Source organism: Pinus tabuliformis, chromosome 8, assembly GCF_031772625.1.
Source record: "Pinus tabuliformis cultivar Carrire ecotype Pingquan chromosome 8, CPIR1, whole genome shotgun sequence".
Lineage (NCBI taxonomy): Eukaryota > Viridiplantae > Streptophyta > Pinopsida > Pinales > Pinaceae > Pinus > Pinus tabuliformis.
The window spans coordinates 175,853,441-175,859,190 of NC_142294.1; positions in this window are offsets into that span (position 1 = coordinate 175,853,441).

Genomic DNA, 5,750 nt, shown 5'->3' on the forward strand with positions numbered 1-5,750 from the left:
TTTGAGCTATCATTCTTGGACTTTGATACATCATTTTGGATTAAGGGAAGAATGTTAGACATATAATCCTCAATATTATGTGAGTAGTTATTAGAGTCCAAGAATACCTTAAAATTGAATCAAGATTTCTTTATGTATTTATATATACATTGTGTACATCATTCTTTGAGATCAATTCTTAATATACGTTTGAATTTTGTTTCCAATTTGATTGTCTTACATGGCTGACTCATTAATGAGAAGTATATTCTGCAAGTAAATCTTTTTGGACATGGTGTATTGCTAAATGGTGAACTATATATAACTAGTGAACTCATTTACTACAGACTACAAAGATTTCCCCTTGGGAAAATACAGACACTCATCTACTTTGAAAAAAAAGGTCCAATTGGTCATGAATTTGTACCTGTGCAAAAAATCATTCACAGCCAGAAACTAATTATGGTAATACCCATCATATTGTTCTTTCTTTGTTAGATCCTACAATGTCACACGACCTGCTCAAATGCATGGCTCCAACACCTTTCTAACTTGGGAATGGACTCCACCAGCATCGTGAAAAAAAAAGTGTGATCAAGGGCCAAAGAATTTGGCATGATAAGCCATCCACTCTCTCATTCTTTGAGGCCTCAGGTCACCATACAACGAGGAACCACAGTAGAGATAATCAAAGGGAGGAGCAAGGCTATAAACAGAGGCATTGTAAGTACCTTCTTCTTCAGTGAGAGCAACGATCGTCTATGATTTACCATACTCGCTACCATTGAATGCATAGACAATGAGATCTCTGCCATTGCCATCGGTGTCTACACTCTAAGAAAACATGCAGTTGACAACAACGACTATGTAAACTCATTCATAGCCCCAGTCTGGGAGAATTTTGCAGGCCTTGCCCTTCATTCTTGAAGCAGATGAATTTTTTGGAATCCATTTGCATTCAAATCATGGCTTTACATAAATATGGAGAGGATTCAAAGCAAGCCCAACTACAAAAAAAGTATCTGGAATTCCTCTATATGCTCCCGTTTGGATAAATAAATATGCAGTATTCCCATAGGGATAAAACACCCTGTTGATGTTGTTTTCCAGCTCAATTCCTTTGGTTGTGGGTTTTTTCATGCTACTGTTATGAATATTATTTGGCTTTCTCATCTGATTCACCTAATCCATTTTTTTTTATTTGAATACTATATCCACAAGGATTGGAATCTTCATCGAGAAATGTTGGGGTTGGATTTGTCCACAAGGGGATATCCTAGGGCATAAATTGGGTTGCTATCAACAAAAGCCCCATAACCACAATGGTCTGCATGAGAACATTGGTCTCTATGCGTCATATCGAAATAAGTCTAGGGAGACCCTCTTTCTCTCTATTTTTTCCCATTAAGATCATAACAGAAACCAAATGCAAAAAACTCCAAAAATCTAAATCTCTATCGTGAAGCCCAAAACAACACTGATTAAACCATAGTTACCAAGTTCGGCCACATTGGCGAAAAGAATTCGTAAATTTGTCAATTTGATTCAATACGTGTAATAATTCGTGTATTATCACAAGGTACAAAATTTTTTATTAACAAAAAATTTAGAATTTTTATTTTAAAAAAGTTAGAGAAACTTTATGATTGAAAACTTAAGAAAGGTAGAAAGCAACAAGTTTCTTTAAAAAACACATTTACTTTTGAATTAAAAAATTTTTATAATTTTTCAAAAAAAAATTAATTAAAAGAATTAAGACTTATTAAAATATTGTAGAGAAGGAAAAAAATAAAGTCACGTTATAGAAATTTTCTGAAATAATAGTGTTAGTAAACAGTTAGTTTCTCCTGCAAACATTGTACAGAAGTAGAAGAAGAAGTTTTATATTTAAAAGTAGAAAAAATTTCAAGACATTTTTGTTCACTTAAATTTTGTTTTTGATGATAGTGATATAATGTCCAAAGATATTGTAATTTACTGAAAAATACGCAGATAATGAAGATTACACATGTTGAATTTAATTATTTGGAAAATAGCGATTACTATATTGAAAGATATTGTACTTGACTAGAAAATAAAGATTATTGATGTGGAAATTATTTCAAACTTATTTTAATATGCAATATCTTATTAGTTACATTGAACTCTAGCCTTTCTTTTTTTAACACATATTATTAAAATTTATTTATTTATTTTTCCAATCTATAATACAAATAAATATGATGTATTGTTTTATTATTTCTGGATTATTTTAAATAGACAAAAAAAACATTTATTATTTTTGGATTATCTTAAATAGACAAAAAAAAATATTTATTATTTCTAGATTATTTTAAATAGACAAAAAAAAAAAATTATATTGGACACAAGTAAACAAGAATTGTGAAAAAAAAAAAAAATTAATAGATTTTCTTTAAAATTTGGAATAAAAATATAATTTAATTCATTTTTTCTAATTTTGAAAAAAATATTAAATATCTTAAAATTTACCAGATGTATATTCTGGAATTTTTTCACCATGATTTAAACATGGCAAGGCGGTTCTGATTCCAAGCTGATCATGTTACTGGAAAAATTGAAAGCAAGATTTTCTGATTTTCAGGTGATGCAATCAAATGAATGATGCGGGGTTTGTAGAATATGGGCGTTGTTTCCTCACTTTTTTGGCCATAACTTGAAAGCATATGATTGGGTGAGGTGAGTACAAGTGAAGAAGGAGGCCAGCTGGTTGTAAGGAAAAAGCAGAATCCCCGGTCCCAACGAAGCAAGCTCGTTGTCCGCACTTACCATGCAAGCGCTTAAGTTGTGAATGGCGGTCGTTTACCGAAGTTATAAAGTTACTGTTTTCTGGTGTTGTCAAAATCTTACCAAGTGACAGTTAATCCGCCATTCCACAAACCACCGGGCTGTTGACCGTTTCCCTTCCATCGGAAGAGATCCCCGATTTGACATGCAACCAATTCGTCTGTTGAGAATGAGAAATTGTGTTCATTGGATATCATAATTATTAAAAGTCGACATCAGGGATGTATTTAGTCAAAGTGTAAATATTTAATTTTTATTTTATTATTTGAAGATTGGTTTCATCATGAAGTTGATGTTTTACCAATAAAATTTAATAAATTTAATTTAATTGAATATATTTAAATTAAATAATTGATTAACGTAAATAAATTTAATATTAATAAATATTTTAATTTAATATTAGTATTTATGAATACTTTTATGGGAAGCAACCGTGTTTCACAAAATGTAATGTATTTAGCCATAATTTTTTAAGACTTTATTTTTCTGTTATAATATTAGTTATCTTTTGTATAGTTATGTCCATTTTAAATATCTGGTATAATTTTTGGGCAAAGTCACAATCACTCACTTTAACGATAAAAATTAAAATAGAGAATTACAATTAATCATATCTCCACGGTGTAATTTAAAATTTTTCCCGCCATTTCAACATATAAAATCTCAATATAATTAATATAAATATTATTATTTTTTTACGATTATTATATTTAATTTTCTTCAGAAATAACTATAAATAAATTAAAAAACCCCGGATGCGGGTGATTAGAAACGCATTCAATGTGATGGGACTGGGGTGGGCGAAGCCGCGACGCCACCTGCCAGCCATGAACATAGGACTAAAAGCCATGTGGGAGGAGGATCACCTGCAGGTGGGTGTCATTGAGTGTAAAGGAATGTCTGAGACCAGCATTAATATGTCGTCCCTATTCGCATGCGATGATGGTTATCAGTCCTCGGCTCCCATGAATGCCATAGTTATGGCGGGAGAGTATCGAGGTGGAGGGAACTGTTTATTATCCAGCTTCAGCAATGGCTATACGATGTTGTTTTTTATGTTGTTTTGGATAGTTGCGAGTTCTGCAGGTGCAAGGGCTTCGTGGGGGTCGGGCTCTGGTTTTTATCAGTGGCCCTCTCCTGAGGTTGTTGGCTCACGTACACAAACCTGCGTGCTCTATTCGTGTGGTATTCCCCTTGTTGTTTGTGGTGAGTACTTTTACGTTGTTGTAATGCTCAGGCCCCGCCAGAGGATGCTCAGCCGCAGAGGCTCAGGGCGGAGCGCCCCTTCACGCCCGTCCTCTGGGACTGTCGCCATGAGTCAGGATCCTCGACCTCATAGTGGAAGTGAGGGCACTCTGAGGCCCAGTCAATTCCTCGACCCCAGCTCTTCAAGCTCTTCGACTTCGCCCTCCTTTGGCTCTGTTATCTTTACATTCAATTGCTCCCTTAATCGCCCTCGGATCACTGCTCATGTCTCTGTCCTCTTTCTAGAGGAAGCCCAAGATGAGGGCGATCCCAGTGCTCCAATGCCAATCACAGAGGATGAACAGGATGTGGGTGATCCCAATACTCCGATGCCAACTGCAGATTTGCAGCGCAGGATGGTTCCGCCGGCCAGCGCTGTCAATGTTAATCCAATGGCGCCTGCTCCTCCAGACACGTGAGAAAATGCAGCGGCCCAAGCTCAGGACCTGATTGAAGGGGGTTGGTGCAGGATCGTGGAGGAGTTACCAGATGTGTAACCAAGCTTTGCAGTTGCTTAACAGGTTTTGCGGCCCAGTTGAAAAGGTTTTTTTGGCTCAATGTGTCAAATTCTGTCTCTGTTACTGTGTCAAGATCAATTTCTAGTTTCTATTGTGTTCACCTGTTGTTTGTGTTCTTCTGGATCCCTTGCATGGGAAATCTCGTCCAATTTCTCAGTTTTGGACAATGTCTGGCTCAAACGGCCTTCCTCTCAGGCTAATTGGTTCACCATGCTCATCTTGTTGTAATTTTACTCTTTTACTGTAAATAATAATTTAGACTTACTTAACAAAAAAATAAAAATAAAAATAAAAATAAAAATGAAAATGAAAATGAAACTAGATGAGAGGATAATAATTAGTATATTACATTCCTTCAAAATAGCTCAAGCAAATAAAAGTAAAAACGAATCAAATAAATATTTTTGTTACAAGTGTTTTATTTAATTTATATTGTTTATGAAAGAAGTTTAAAATGGCCATGATGATTTTCGTTATAAATAAAAAATTCATAAATGCTATGATTGCTAAGTGATTTGAAATAATCTTGTTTATTTTATTTTATTTATATTGATAATAATTCATATAGATACTTTTTGAAGAATGAAGAATATTTATTTTCTCTGTTTCTATTGTTTAAACATTTTTTCTTTCTTTTCCAATGTATCTTTATGAAAGTTTATATTTCTTTCGCTTTTATAGCTAAACAACTTGTGGGGGGTTTTACATTTTAAATTTTTATTGGAGAAAATTGTATATTAAGTTTATTTTAATAATAAGTTTTATTTATAGATTTAGATTTGGAATTTTGACACACTAATGATATTTTAATGAGATTGCAGTAATAAAAACTTATGTCTACACTCTCAATGTTTATTTGCACACAAACTCTTTTCCAATAAAGTTAAAATCACCTCAATTAGATATTATATCTAAAATTGATGTCTCCCACAAATTTACCTGAAATCCATAAATCTCACATACCTAAAAACAAAGTATGAAGTATTTGTTAATTTGTATTTCGATGTGATAAAAAGCTTGTGATTTCGTATTTGTTAAAAATTAATCAATACTTCATTACTTTTTTATTTTGGATTGCTATGAACAAATAATGTTTTTAAAATTTATAATAAGGAAATACTTCGCACAAGTGCTCCTTTGCTTTTCTTTTGTAATAAAAATTGCTTATTATGCCATTCTATATTGTTTAGAAAACCAAGTTCT